This window comes from Procambarus clarkii, chromosome 76, assembly GCF_040958095.1.
Source record: "Procambarus clarkii isolate CNS0578487 chromosome 76, FALCON_Pclarkii_2.0, whole genome shotgun sequence".
In the NCBI taxonomy this organism is placed as follows: Eukaryota; Metazoa; Arthropoda; class Malacostraca; order Decapoda; family Cambaridae; genus Procambarus; species Procambarus clarkii.
The window spans coordinates 6,638,816-6,655,213 of NC_091225.1; the positions used below are offsets into that span (position 1 = coordinate 6,638,816).

General features: G+C 40.7%; 1 long non-coding RNA gene across 1 annotated transcript in view; it reads left to right on the top strand.

The window, feature by feature from the left end:
• Positions 1 to 15,168: 15,168 nt before the first annotated feature.
• Positions 15,169 to 16,398, top strand: part of LOC123771586 (uncharacterized) — a 91,249-nt gene continuing 90,019 nt past the window's right edge. Inside the window, exon 1 of the long non-coding RNA XR_011224840.1 lies at positions 15,169 to 15,220. This is a non-coding gene — a long non-coding RNA (uncharacterized lncRNA). The remainder of the gene's footprint in view (positions 15,221 to 16,398) is intronic.

Here is a 16,398-nt window from a genome sequence, read left to right on the forward strand (position 1 = left end):
TGTTGTATTATGTTATGGGACAATTTCAGGTTCTCAGGTTGTCTAATAAAAGCGCAACACCTGAAACCTTATTTGGTTTTGTGCCATGAAATGATTTACTGACAACTGAGGGTGATTAAGCTTTCATGGTAGCCTAACCAAGCATTGATTGTCCCTGTAGACAACTGAGTCCAGGTATTGTTTGCATGGCCAGGCATCATCTGGACTAAGTTGTTCAGACAGGTCTTCAGACATGTCTCTGAACTTAAGTGGTGAATCTTCTCCACCTAGTCATGCAACCTTCACTTGGTTGACTTGATGGTTGTCTACAGGGGTGGGTTATTCAGACTCAATATTAGGCCATTGAACAAATTGCCTCCCGCAGACAATAACAGGCTCATTCTTGGGGTTTTAGTTTGTCCAGTGATGAATTTATGGTAATAGTCTGTACCTACAAGGAATCCAATGTTGGTGAAGCAGTCAGACATGAATTTGTTTTCAGACAACTTAATTGCCTTTTCTTGTAGGAATTTGGTTGTTGTCCCAAGATGATGAACATATAGGTCAGATAGGAGTTTGTCTATTTGGATGGCCTGAACAGGTCAGACAAAACCGGAAACATACTAATGGTTGGACCACTTTGTAGACTCTGTGTCCTGTGTTGGTCAGGAACCCTGTTATAGTTAGTTTCACCTGTGTAACAGGTTTTAATTTTAGGTTATCTGCCACTTCTTGGGTGACCTATGTTTGGAGGGACCCTAGGTAAAATAGTTAATATTAGCCCTTTGGTTTTTTATGGTAAGTTGGGCAGTTGAGAGAGTCGCATTATTCATAGACTTTGTCAATAAGCCTCTTATATCTTGTTGTACTTTTCAGTACTGGACGGTAGTAGAAGTCTTCCTCCACCTTGGCATTGGGGGACTTTAATTTTATATCCCACAGAGTACTGAGTGGTGCGACCCATTATTGCACATGAGGCAGGTGCGCAGTTGGGTTGTGCAGGTATTGGTCTCATGTTACCTAAGGCACCTGGTGCACTTCTGCAACTCTTTGAGTCGCTTTATACATGTAATACGACCAGGGTAATTTGGGCAATGATATATGGAATGTCCTTCATCACAGAACAAACACATCCTTCAGCTTACAGAACCTATGAGAGGCACTGCCTTGGTTGACACAGTGACTGTAGGCTTTGAGGGGCCCACTATGTATGTTCCTACAATGCCATATTTCCACTTTCAAGTGGAGGTAGATGGCTTAGATTTTATTGGAGTACTTAGAGTACCCTTGATTGCTTGTTATGGGTATGTTGTTGGTTACGATCTGCATTTGCTAGTTTCTTTTTACAAAAGAGAGTAAACCTTCCATAATTTCCGGAACTATCAGGGAAGATCTGTTACACAGGGAACACAACCTACCCAGTGTTCCACTGGGTAATTTGCATCATATGATAAATTTAGTTAACTACTCAGCACTATTTATATCAGCCTTAAGGCTTAGTGCTTTAAATAATGACTCAAGCTCCAATCCTAAGTCTTCGAGTTTCATTAGTTGGGAGTAAGTCAAATAATTTTTTTCACTAAATGTGTGACTGCTCCTCTCCATGTTGGCATAATTATCCTAAAGGAGCAAAACTGTGAGATCATTGTCATCACTATTTAGGGTTAAATTTTCTTCCACCTTTTCAGCTTCACCTTAAATTGACTCTGTAGGTATGTGAATTTGGTGGTTTTGGAATTGTGGGTTTAGAATCCACAGCATCAATTTATTCTAGAAGTTATCTCAACTTTCTTCCTCTGTTCCAAACAATGTGGGTAAACTGATTGAAGGCAGTTTAACTTCTGGTTGGGTAGTTTTTTTTTTACCACAGATGTGGCCACACATTTACAATGCTAACCAGCATATATACATTTTCTTTTTTCCTTCATGGACAGGGTTAGAGATGTTGTTAAACATGCAGTTCAAGGGTTTATTGAACAATCAACCACAGAAGGTGATTCAGGGCTTTTTAAAATGCTAAGCTAACCTACATACGTAAATACATAGATACACAGATTTATGCATACCCTACATAAAGTGTTCGATGTGTCTTTTACATAGTGTCATGGAATGGAATTTGTGCATTTACAAAGGTGAAATGTAATTCTGATCAGCTTCCATATATACTTTATACACATACATATACATACACCACACACACACACACACGCATGAGCTACGTTATTAGTTATTACGTTAGTAGTTATGAGCTACGAGGAGAGACTACGAGAATTAAACCTCACTGCGTTGGAAGACAGAAGAGTTAGGGGGGACATGATCACCACATTCAAGATCCTCAAGGGAATTGACAGGGTTGATAAAGACAGGCTGTTTACACAAGGAGCACACGCACTAGGGGACACAGGTGGAAACTGAGTGCCCAAATGAGCCACAGAGATATTAGAAAGAACTTTTTTAGTGTCAGAGTGGTTGACAAATGGAATGCATTAGGAAGTGATGTGGTGGAGGCTAACTCCATACACAGTTTCAAGTGTAGATATGATAGAGCCCAATAGGCTTAGGAACCTGTACATTACTTGATTGATAGTTGAGAGGCAGGACCAAAAAAAGAAAGCTCAACCCCCGCAAGCACAACTAGGTGAGTACACATATACATACATATACATATAAACATACATATATACACCCACACACACAAGCATTCACATACATTTGTCTCTTTTACTCTGACAGGGTGAGATAGGTGATAGAGAAACTAGTGTGCAATTAAGCACTTAATCACTGAATGTGATGAAGGTGCTTTTACAAGCACAGGTTATATAGTTACATCACATACATACATCACATACATACATGGAGTATGCGGCTCCATGCTGGAGCCGCATACTCCAGGATTGGTCTGACATATGTGGTATATAATGTTCTGAAAGATCCTTACACAAGTTTCTAAAGACCGTTCTTATGTTAGCCAACCTGGCATATGCTGCTGCTGTTATTCTCTTGATATGAGCTTCAGGGGACAGGTCTGGCGTGATATCAACCCCCAGGTCTTTTTCTCTCTCTGACTCATGAAGTATTTCATCTCCCAAATGGTACCTTGTATCTGGTCTCCTGCTTCCTACCCCTATCTTCATTACATTACATTTGCTTGGGTTAAACTCTAACAGCCATTTGTTCGACCATTCCTGCAGCTTGTCCAGGTCTTCTTGAAGCCTCAAGCTGTCCTCCTCTGTTTTAATCCTTCTCATAATTTTGGGCGTCGTCAGCAAACATTGAGAGGAATGAGTCTATACCCTCTGGGAGATCATTTACGTATATCAGAAACAGGATGTGGGAACCGACCTGTGAGATTTATATTTATTTAATTTATATGGAATTTATATTTACGTTAATTTATATACTTCGATAGCAATTTGTATAATGATAAGTGGACTGTATTTCTGCAATAATCTCATAATCTCACAAATCGATCCTCTACACATTAGGGGGGGTTTATATTAAATTAATTTATATATATGCAGCCAATCACAACTACAGTAATAAACTACATACATTGAAGAGGTTCCTTATCTTATAGTACAGCAGGTTAGTCCACCAGGTATAACTAGGGTGTAGACACCAAATTGTCCTCTTAGAGGTAGCCTCCATCACCCAGTAACTGGTGCACAAAGTCTTGCTTCCTCGTCTTGACCTGTTAAAAGGGCGCTAGCTGTAAAGCCAGAATCCTATATATGACAAGTATATCAGAGAAACACCTATACATGGAACAATGAAGACCTGGCTTACTTACCTTTAGTTTGAGGCTACCACATGCTCTAACCGGGTCACCCTATATAATGACATTAATGGCCATAAATGAAAGATACATGGGTTTCGGAAAGAACACTTAACTTGATTTGTTGACAGCGTGTTGATAATGGTACACCTTTGGTTTCCAAAACACTACGTCCAAGTAAAATTAACAGGAGCCGTATTTGCTCCCGTGTGCCTCTGGTCTAGTATAAACAATGGGTGCCCTCCTTCCTCCCTCACTGCCTGGCTTACATTGTCCAGATTTCAGAAAGTGATAGAAGGGTCACATTTACTCTACTTTAATATTGATAATTAAGTTAATTTATATAAGATGTTTTTATGATGGTAAAGTCCAAAGACTAATGTATTTAAGAATAATTCCCACCATAATAGGTCGAGAATATAATAGTATGTGGTGATGATATCCTGTTTTCTATAGACGGTAATTCCACTACAAGTTACGTTTTCTATGGGTAAACTTGTTGGTAATACAGCAGCAATTATTATCTGTTTGTATGATATATTAAATGGTGTCGGATTTCCCGACACAGGATAGGTCCAAGTACATGCAGAGCCCTGTGGGACTCCACTGGTGACTTCACGCCAGTCTGAGGTCTCACCCCTCACTGTAACTCTCTGCTTCCTATTGCTTAGGTACTCCCTTATCCACTGGAGCGCCCTACCAGTTACTCCTGCCTGTTTCTCCAGCTTATGCATCAACCTTTTATGGGGTACTGTGTCAAAGGCTTTCCGACAGTCCAAAAAAATGCAGTCTGCCCACCCTTCTCTTTCTTGTTTAATCTTTGTCACCTGATCGTAGAATTCTATCAAGCCTGTAAGGCAAGATTTACCCTCCCAGAACCCATGTTGATGGGTTGTCATAAAGTCTCTTCTCTCCAGATGTGTTACTAGGTTTTTTCTCACAATCTTCTCCATCACCTTGCATGGTATACAAGTTAAGGTCACTGGCCTGTAGTTCAGTGCCTCTTGTCTGTCACCCTTTTTGTATATTGGTACTACATTAGCAGTCTTACATATTTCTGGTAGGGCCCCCGTTTCTAGTGACCTGCTATACACTATGGAGAGTGGTAAGCAAAGTGCTCCTGCACACTCTTTCAATACCCATGGCGAGATTCCATCCGGCACAACAGCTTTTCTCACATCTAGCTCCAATAGGTGCTTCTTGACCTCATCTCTTGTAATTTCGAACCTATCCAAGGTCACCTGGTTTGCTGCCACCTCTTCTAGCACCGTGACATCTCCCTGTTCTATTGTAAAGACCTCCTGGAACCTTTCGTTGAGTTCTTCACACACCCCTTTGTCATTCTCTGTGTACCTGTCCTTGCCCACTCTAAGTTTCATCACCTTTTCCTTCACTGTTGTCTTCCTCCTGATGTGACTGTGTAGTATGTGCTGTACAGTGCGTGCTGGTGTGCATCACAGAGTATTTAAATGTGTTGTATAGTGAGTGCTGGTCTTTCACAGGGTGTATAGGTACTCACCGAGTTGTGTCTGTGGGGGTTGAGCTCTGGCTCTTTGGTCCCACCTCTCAACTGTCAATCAACTGGTGTACAGATTCCTTAGCCTACTGGGCTCTGTCATATCTACACTTGAAGCTGTGTATGGAGTCTTCATCCACCACATCACTGCCTAACAGTGATGTGGTGGAGGAATTAACAGTCCATCTGTTAACTACTTTGACACTTAAAAAGTTCTCTCTAACGTCTCCGCGGCTCATTTGGGAACTCAGTTTCCACCTTGTTCGCATACCCCCAGAATAAAACAATTTATCTTTATCTTCCCTGTCGATTCCCCATAGAATTTTGTAGGTAGTGATTATGTCTCCCCGAGCTGTCCTATCCTCCAGAGGTTAAGGGCATTTATCTCAGCCTTTCCTCGTAACTCATGCCTTTTAGCTCTGAGACTAGCCTTGTGGCATACCTCAGAACTTTTTTCCAGCTTAGTCCTGTGCTTGACAAGGTACGGGCTCCATGCTTGGGCCGCATTCTCCAGGACTGGTCTTGCTATGTGTGGTATACAAGGTTCTGAATGATTTCTTACAGAGGTTCCTGAAGGCAGTTCTAATGTTAGCCAGCCTCGAATAATCTGCCGATGTTATTATTTTTATGAGGGCTTCAGGAGACAGGACACACGTTTTGCATGATATCAACTCCTAGATTACACACAGAAATCACAATAGCGTGATGCATCAAATGAACAAATGTACAAGGACCGTGACGAGGGTTCGAACTTACGTCCGAGAGGATCCCAGATGTGGGAACCGACCTGTGAGATTTATATTTATTTAATTTATATGAATATATATAGAATTTATATTTACGTTAATTTGTATACTTCGATAGCAATTTGTATGATGTTAAGTGGACTGTATTTCTGCAATAATCTCATAATCTCACAAATCGATCCTCTACACATTAGGGGGGTTATATTTATATATATGCAGCCAATCAAACTACAGTATTAATTACATACATTGAAGTGGTTCCTTATCTTATAGTACAGCAGGTTAGTCCACCAGGTATAACTAGGGTGTAGACACCAAATTATCCTCTTTGAGGTAGCTTCCATCACCCAATAACTGGTACACAAAATCTTGCTTCCTCGTCTTGACCTGTCAAAAGGGCGCTAGCTGTAAAGCCAGATACCTATACATGACAAGCTATATCAGAGAAAATACTGTACATGGAACATTGAAGACCTGGCTTAATTACCTTTAGTTTGAGGCTTCCATGTGCTCTAACCGGGTCACCCTATATAATGACATTAATGGCCACTAATGATAGATAATGGGTTTCGGAAAGAACACTTAACTTGAATTTGTAGACAGCGTGTTGATAATGGTACACTTCTGGTTTCCATAACACTACGTCCAAGTAAATTTAACAGGAGCCGTATTTGCTCCTGTGAGCCTCTGGTCTAGTCTCAACAATGGCTGCATCTAACACTCCATACTATTGACGCCTGGCCGACATTGTCCAGATATGATAGGAGCCAAATTTGCTCCACACGTCTCGGAGGTGACACAACAATGGCTGCCTTCCTTCCCCACTGACGCCTGGCCTACATTGTCCAAATGTCAGAAAGTGATAGAAGGGTCACATTTACTCTACTTTAATATTGATAATTAAGTTAATTTATATAAGATGTTTTTGTGATGGTAAAGTCCAAAGACTAATGTATTTAAGAATAATTCCCACCATAATAGGTGGTGAATTATAATAGTATGTGGTGATGATATCCCGTTTTCTATAGACGGTAATTCCACTACAAGTTACGTTTTCTATGGGTAACTTGTTTATACAACACAGCTCTTATCTGTCTGTATGATATTATTGTTAAATGGTGTCGGATTTTCCGACACCAGACGCTGTCAGGTAAATCAGGATGATTTCCCAGTTGCAATTCTTTTAACCATGTCGTAGCTCAGTCGATTAAGGCAGCGTCTGGGATCCTCTCGGACGTAGGTTCGAACCCTTGTCACGGCCCTTGTGGATTTGATCAACTCCTAGATCTTTCTGTCTGTCCGTTTCACGAAGGACTTCATGTCCAATTGCGTATCGTGTTTCTGGCCTTCTGTTTCCACTGCCTAGTCTCATTACCTTACAATTACCCGGGTTGAACTGTAGTAGGCATTTGTTGGACCATTCATTCAGTTTTCTAGGTCATCTTGTAGCCTCATACTATTTTCCTGTCTTAATCCTTCTCATAATGTTTGGATCCACAGCGATCAGTGAGATTTGGATCAGTGAGAGGAACGAGTCTATTCCCACTTGGAGATCATTTACATATATTAGAAGTAGTATAAATCCATGGACTGAACCCTGTGGGACTCCACTGGTGACACTTCGCCAATCTGAGACCTCACCCTTCACAGTGGTTATTTGTCTTCTGTTCCTTAGGTACTCCCTTATCCAATGGAGTACCTTCCCTTTCACTCCTACCTGCATCTCCGGCGTGTGCACTAGTCTCTTGTGTGTACTGTGTATAGTGATGTATAGTGCGTGCTGGTGTGTATCTCAGGGTGTAGTGGGGGGCTGTAATAGTGCATGGTAAGGCATCAGTTGAATGCTTATGGCACCAGTTGTATGGTTATGGCATCAGTTGTGTGGTTAGGGTATCAGTTGTGGTGTTTGGGCATAAGTTGTCTGGGTATAGGGTTAATTAAGTGATTAGATTGTTAGTATTGTTAGTGTTATTTGTATTGGTTGTGTGCTATGGGTGCTTATACTGATGGTTGAGTTGTTAGTGGGTTTGTTGGGTTGTTAGTAGGTTAGTTGAGTTGTTAGTTGGCTAGTTGTGTTGTGGGTTATACTGAGAGCCTTATTCTAAGGGTAAGTTATGTAGTGTTGGTGGGACTTGTGATGTCAGGAGGCTACTCGTGGGTGTGGAGGGGCAGTTATGAGGTTTAAGGATGAAGATGCATAATAAAGGAGTACGTTCTTAAGAGTCCTTAACGCAATAAAATGAAAGTTGTTCAATTTCAATCAAACTTTATTTGCAAGTTGTATATGAAATGAGCTTCAACTGGTCCAAGTCTGAGCATCGTAGCATAATTACAAAGGGAGAAAAAATAATGAACTATGTTTCAATAAATGTCAAATATGGTAAAAAATTAACATAAAACACAAGTGACAACTGAAATCTTATCTATGACTCTAAGCAATCAGAATATCATATAATAAAGTATTTTTAATAATTAGTTTTATGTCAAAAAAATGTTGTTAAAAAAATATTAGATTTTTTTTCTCAATTTTGTTTTCCATATTTTTTATTGGGTGATTTCATGAAACGTATAAACCTTAGCGAACGTAAGCCTATCTGTAGGGGTGCCCATTTTGGTGGAAATTGGTTGAGGTCAATCTCAACTACAGGTGGCAGAATCTATGACTTTATTTATTATCATTTATTGACAAGTAAAATAAAATGTCTAGTCCTCTTTCATTTTTTATTCAATTTATATGAAACTTACACCTTACATGTAGCGTTTACGTCTCTACAATCTCTCTAAAACACTTTATTCCTAAGTTCCTTTATTGACTTCATAAATATTTGCAAACATGAAATATTGGCATAAATTTTGGGGGGAAATTTGACTGTTTGTATTATTAAACCTATACATATTTTGGATAATCCGTTTAGACCAATCCCTTATTAATAACGTGATAGAAGAATATCATAGAAATGATTTCATTTGAAACTTGTTGTTGTACTGACTTATTGAAAATGTGAAAAATTCGATGAAAAAACTAATTCCCTTTCTATTTACTGGGCAATACTGAAATTTGGACCAGTTGCAGCCCTTTTAATATTCAACTAGCAAATAATGTTTGATTGAAATTGAACAACTTTTATTTTACTGCGTTAAGGCCTCTTAAGGCATGGAATTAGTTCTCAGGTAAGAGTATTTGTTGTGTGCTTAGGGTGTAAGTTAGAGGGTTTGGCGTTTCTTGTATGGTTTGTGATTTGTTGTTAGGTTATGGGTTTTATCGTTATGTTAAAGAGTTAGTTCTACGTGTAAGTTGTAGCCTTATTCATAGCACTAAGAATGGGGAAGTATTGACAAAAGAAATGTGGGCGTTTACTCAATAACTTGTTAGTATGTGTGATATAACAGAGAGATATATATGTCTTAAGTCTTGGGTGTATGAAGAAAAGTTAAAGGACGACTTTGATGGAGATTGTATTAAGTTAACATTAAAATTGTGTAAAAAATATGAAAAAATAATTGTTAGAGATTTGTTGAATGCAAAGTTGTTGGAACCATTGCTGATACATACGTATACTAGACTGGGGACCCGGCTGTGCCCGGGATAGTCTGCCTCTCACCACAAACTCCATTACACTTCTCATAATTTTCCCCTCTCTTCAAATTCCCCCCTATTCTACCATCTTCCCTCCCATCCGCCATGCTCACGTTTTCCTCTCTCTCCCTTTCTTCCCTCCCTTTCTCCTCTCCCTTTCTCCCTTCCCTTTCCTTTCTTCCCTCTCATCCCCTCCGCTCTACATCTTCCCTCTCATCCCCTCCTCTCTACAGTTTCCCTCTCATCCCCTCCTCTCTACATTTTCCCTCTGATTCCCTCCCCTCTACATCTTCCATCTCATCATCCCCCCCCTCATTTTCCCCTTCTCCTCACCCTTTCTTTCTCCTACCATCCCACTTATCCCCGCCAACCATAAATAGGATATTTCTATTTGTAAATATCTACAGAACAATTACCCAGATGCACCCGGTTCTCTTCCCACAATTTCTCCCACTTCCTCACCCGTCCCCACCTCCCCCTTGACCCACCTCTTCCCCATTCCCGTCTTCCTACCTCCCTTCGTCCTCCTCCTCCTAATCTTCCACCCATTCTCTGGCTTCCTCCCTTCCCCCCTTCCCACTGAATATTTTTTATTAAGAAGCCCTGAAGCAACAAATTGAGTTCCTCATAAATATATTACAACGATCATTAAAAACTAAGAAAATCACACCAAATATTTCACACCTGATCCTAGAAAATAGCTTGGGGGGGGGGGGGGCGACTTCTATAACGCTGATAGTTATTAAAGCATTTGACATTAGCTTACCTTACTTAACCAGCCTATGTCCGTCCCGAACACCAGACGTTTTCCCCTGCAAGCTATCCCCAAGTGTTGGGTCTCCAACTATGGATAGACAGACAAGCATACATACAGACGAACAAAGAGACAATATTACAGTATAGACTAGAAGGAGAACCCGGGGGTGGCCAGGCTATTGTCCTTTTGTTTATCATTTTCCTCTCTCCTATTCTCCCTCACCCTTACCTCACAGTCTCTTACCCTACCTCTCTTTCTCCCTTTCCCGTTTCCCATTTCCCTCCCTCCCATTCTCGCTCTAGCTCTCCCATTCTGCCTCCCTCAATCCACTTCTGTTTGACCCTGCCGTTTTCTCTCTCCCGGGGCCCCAAAGCATACTCGAGTAACCGTTTCATCAACATTATCGGTGTTGTATTGTCAATTCATTATTAAAAACAGAAAATAAATAAGTTGAAATGCACTATATGGAGAGTGAAACCCACATTTGCGACCACTGGAGTCGCTGGATATCTCACTAGGAGCCACTCCTACTTAAACACCGGCATAGAAGTTCACCCCAAACATCCTATGACGCTCGCCATACAATCACAATTCACCATCCACAGTTGTGTACCTAAACTGTCCGCAACAGTTTGGCTGCAAATCCTGAACAGACAAAAAGACAGACATACAAATAGGCATTTTTTTTATATTTTGATATCGTATTTAAAAAAAATAGCTTAATAATTGTATAAAGATGTACCATTAATTTATACACACAAATATCTTTTGTTAACAATTATTATACCTGCATTAACTGTTTCCGATTGAAGGACTTATTTAGGATTACTATTATATAAAATAATAACTCAAATGATGGTATTCTTTAAACCATTGTACATAGGAGACTTTTAAATGTCTAAAATGACACAACTTGTGTGAAGCAAATTAAAAAGAAACAGATATGTGTTATACCAACATGCATACTTACCCATACATCTAAATGAGCAATTGAGCCTACTATGTTGGCTCTACAAGTTCCAGTCAGTCGTTTTTTTTTTTAGTTTAGTTCATTTATTATGCACCCCATACCCATCTTGTGGGCGGTAGTGGAAAGGGTTACAGAGGCACATAATGGGCTCAGAGACTGAACCCCACAATTCATTTAGCTAAGCAAGTTACAATCTTGATGAGCTAGTTACAAAATTCAATATAAGTCGTCACATCAACAATGGGTTCGAGATCGACCTCAAGTACAGGTTCTAATTTAAGCAACTGACATATGTGGAGAGCTAGTGTCAAAATTTATATGTTTGTCCTGCACACCGCCCCCCATCCAGTGGGCAGCGGTGGATAGGTTACAATCACTTAGTTACTACCTACAGTTAGCAAACTGGGGATATTTGGCTAAAATTTCTGGTAGCAGATCATTTTGAATGAAATATTGACACATCGCTGGAACATTGGTTATAGAATTGTCTCTAAATTCACGTATCTTTTCGCACTCCATCACATAGTGACGGAGGGTGTGCGAATAATTTTGTTGACACAGTTTACATTTGGTCAGGTCTACATCAGCAGATAATGAGAATTCCCAGAGATACTTGTAACCGAGTCTAAGCCGAGCAGTAGTAACATCTAGAAGTCTGCTGATTTTATTGGATGATCCATAGATGTGTGGCTCCTCTTGCATGATAGTATGATGATAGATGGAATTACTGGTGTCAATTTCACTTTGCCTCAGATCTACAAGATCTTGTTGAAGTTCTCGGTGTACTGCTGCTCTCAGATTGCTCATTGACAATCCAAGGTTACACTCAACGGCTCCTTTAAAGGCAGATTCTTTGGCTAACTTATCAGCTCTATCATGCATTCGGAGGCCAACATGAGATGGAGACCACATGAAATGGACTCTGTTACCATCCTTAATAATTTTGTTGTATTTGTGTCTAGCTTCGGCCACGAGCATGTTACAGTTATGTCTTAAAGAGTTGAGAGCATTTAAGGATGATAAGGAGTCACTTACAATTAATGTATCAAGTTTTGAGACTTGTACACATTTCAGTGCAAGGATCAAGGCAAATAGTTCAGTCTGAAGGGTAGAGGCCCAGTTGTTTATACGGACTCCCCACTCAAAGTATAGGCCATCGCCCATTGTCAGGACAACTGCACTTCCAGCTGCACCCGTGGTGCGGTGTAGGGAACCATCAGTGTATATAATTTGAGAGAGAATGCTCTGTGGACAGAGCATCAATATGGCTTAAGGCGTTGAGCTTTGCCTCAAGACGAAGCTTGGGCTGATCTCTAATTTGCTTCTTGGGTGGAAAGGGAGGGATTAAAACTGGAAAGGGTGTAACCTCCCACGGTGCAGGAAAGTGCCGTTGTTGTTTCTCTTGGTACAAATCATGAACCCCATACATTCTGAGTTGAGTTCCAGTTTTTGTTATCCATTTGGAACAATGCTGATCTTCAATAAAGAGATTCTGGAGGGCTTCTGTGCAAGGATTAGGATGAGTTAGCCTAAGCATTTTTATACCAATTTGACAGTTAATTTCAGTAACACGATCAACAACGCTCAGAATATTAAGTTCCTTTCTCATATTAAGTATCTTTGTGGTACGAGGGCACCCAAGGATTATCCTCAAGGCTTCGTTCTGCAATTTTTCAAGCCCTCCAAGCTTTCTTTCATGCATCAAAACAAGCAGAGGTGCAGCATAACCCACTAAAGATCTGATATATGCAAAGTACATCATTTTGACAATTCTGACATTGGCACCATAGCCTGAGAGATAACCTGCAACAGCCTTGAGAGCTCGGAGCCTCTCTTTAAACTGACGACAGAGTCTGAACACAACAGGACCATACAGTGGCACCTCAAGGCCAAGGTATTTGAATCTGTTTACATAGTCAAGCTGGGAGCCATCAGACAGTTGCATCTTGCGAACAGCTCCTCCCTGCCTGGGTGAGCGCCGATTTAGTATCTTTGTTTTCTCTGCTGAGATAATTAAACCTAGGTCCTGACATGAGTCTAATACAGAGTTAAGAGTGTTCTGCGTGTTAGCATACCCAGCGGTGTGTATCATTATATCATCAGCATAGCTAATGATGTGGACGTTGGGTTTGCTCGGTATAGAGTTTAACAGCGTGTTTATTAAGATATTAAATAAGGTAGGACTGAGGACACCACCCTGCGGGGTACCTAGTTCAAAGTCTCTTGTTACACTCCTATGCCCCTGGAAAAATACAGATGACTTCCTGTTGGATAAGTAACCCCTGATCCAACAAAGAAGCCGACCACCAATATTCATTCTTGCAAGCTCACTCAAGATAACATGTCTATTTGCAATATCAAAGGCAGACTTAAGATCTAGGAAGGTGGTATATGACTTTTCAGTGTGCAGGGTAAGAAAGGTGGTGATGCAATGATGCACACTCCTTCCATGCATGAAGCCATATATCTGGGGGGATAGCATGGTTCTTATTCTATGGAGGAGACGGTTTAGGACCATTCTCTCGAATGTTTTGCAAATGCAGCTAGTAAGGGAAATTGGGCGGAAAGCATTCTCTTGATTTGGCTTGGGAATTGGAATGATTATACTGTTGGTCCAAGAGTTAGGAAGCTCCCCAGTAACATAGCTCATATTATACAGCTCAAGCAAGGGATTCCCTGGTACTAAAGGGAGCAGACGCAATATGTCATAAGTGATACCATCTTCACCGGGGGATGTGGCTTTGCCTTTGTTTAGGGCCGCGAGTAATTCAAACTCAGTAAATGGCACTTTGCATTCATCTTCCTTGTGGAGCATGAAGTCAACGAGCCTTTCTCGATCTCCGTAACCAGCATTTAATCTGAACTGTATGTCTGGGGGAAGATTATTGAAGCTAGAGGTGGTTGCCCAAGCATCGACTAACTCGTTTGCTCTGTGTAGAGGGTGAGGGTGTGCTACTTGGCCGATCTTATCGCCTTTAATTCTTTTAATATCCTTCCATGCCTGGCTGAGGGGGGTGTGAGAGTTGAGACTGTTAACAAAAGTTTCCCAATTATCTTGCCTGAGCTCTGTCATGCGCTTCCTCGCCTTGGCTAGGGCTTTCTGAAAGAGCTTGATCATTGCTGGCGTACGGGTTTCCCTATATGCAAGCCCAACTCGTCTGGTAGTGTGTTTCAAAGTACGCAGTTTGGGGTCATTGTAATAGGCATGGCGTTTATTACCTTTCATATCGTTGCGACTATTGGATGGTGCAGGGGGCCGACCTAAAGGGTCAGCAAACATCTGAATGCTCTGTACTAGACCGTCGTTAAATGTCCAGACTGTGGAGGGATCATAAGTGCTGTAATCTCCAGTATCAGCTCTTGATACTGGTAATTGCTCAAAAGGGCTTAATTGCACTTATGGGCTATTCATGCCCGTGCCACCTTTTGGGTGGCTTAATCTTTATCAATCAATCAATCAAATATTAACTAGTCTACTTTCAAGTGTGATCTAGAACAGACACTTGCGAGATTCTGTACCGACTCTCAGTGAGCTCAACTCACACCATTGCTCGCCAAGGTATCACCTGCATACTTCTGTATACTCGACTAAATATATATATATTCTCTTGTGAGAATATACGTGATTCCCCCAGGCGGAAGGTGTGGCCAGCACGCAGCCATCAGCTCACGAATGAGAAGACCGGACTGCAAGAGGGAAGGCGTGGTTATCACCCTAGCGGTAGCTCATGGCAGGGAAGGCGTGGAAATCACCAGAGCGGCGGCCCAAGACAAGGAAGGCGTGGCCAAGAGACCGGACAGACAATACCGGCGGCACCTTCGACGTCCGCTCACTACTCTTTGGAATCCCCCAGCCAACAAGACCTAGACGACCCTCGGTTTAAAGATCTCAGTTAACTTGTAAGTTAAAGATATTTTTTAAAGTTTTATAACTTATTTTAAATTTCTTACATCATAATAGTGGATTTAGAGAGTGCACGAGGATGTAATAACATAATGATAATGTGGTTTCTATCCATGACAACAATATAATCGACAGACAGACACCCATCTAGATCGATTTATATATATATTCACAGTCTCCGTGGTGTAGTGGTAAGACACTCGCCTGGCGTTCCGCGAGCGCTATGTCATGGGTTCGTATCTTGGCCGGGGAGGATTTACTGGGCGCAATTCCTTAACTGTAGCCTCTGTTTAACGCAACAGTAAAATGTGTACTTGGATGAAAAAACGATTCTTCGCGGCGGGGATCGTATTCCAGGGACCTGCCCGAAACGCTACGCGTACTAGTGGCTGTACAAGAATGTAACAACTCTTGTATATATCTCAAAAAAAAAAAAAAAAAATATATATATATATATATATATATATATATATATATATATATATATATATATATATATATATATATATATATGTCGTACCTAATAGCCAGAACGCACTTCTCAGCCTACTATTCAAGGCCCGATTTGCCTAATAAGCCAAGTTTTCATGAATTAATGTTTTTTCGTCTACCTAACCAACCTAACCTAACCTAACCTAGCTTTTTTTGGCTACCTAACCTAACCTTACCTATAAATATAGGTTAGGTTAGGTTAGGTAGGGTTGGTTAGGTTCGGTCATATATCTACGTTAATTTTAACTCCAATAAAAAAAAATTGACCTCATGCATAGAGAAAAGGGTTGCTTTATCATTTCATAAGAAAAAAATTATAGTAAATATATTAATTCAGGAAAACTTGGCTTATTAGGCAAATCGGGCCTTGAATAGTAGGCTGAGAAGTGAGTTCTGGCTACTAGGTACGACATATATATATATATATATATATATATATATATATATATATATATATATATATATATATATATCAGTTGCATATTGTCCTGGGGACCATTCAGGCTTGTTCGCATTTGTGTTCCTCACGTGTGCCCCAAAGAATGAGGTGATTTGGTAAAATGCTATGCCCAAGATTACTATCCGAGTGCCGGCGGTGGGGTGGTTCAAATAGCCTCGGCTATCACCTCATTATGTCCGGTCGTGATGGTCAAGTGGATTAAAGCGTCTTGTACATACCAGT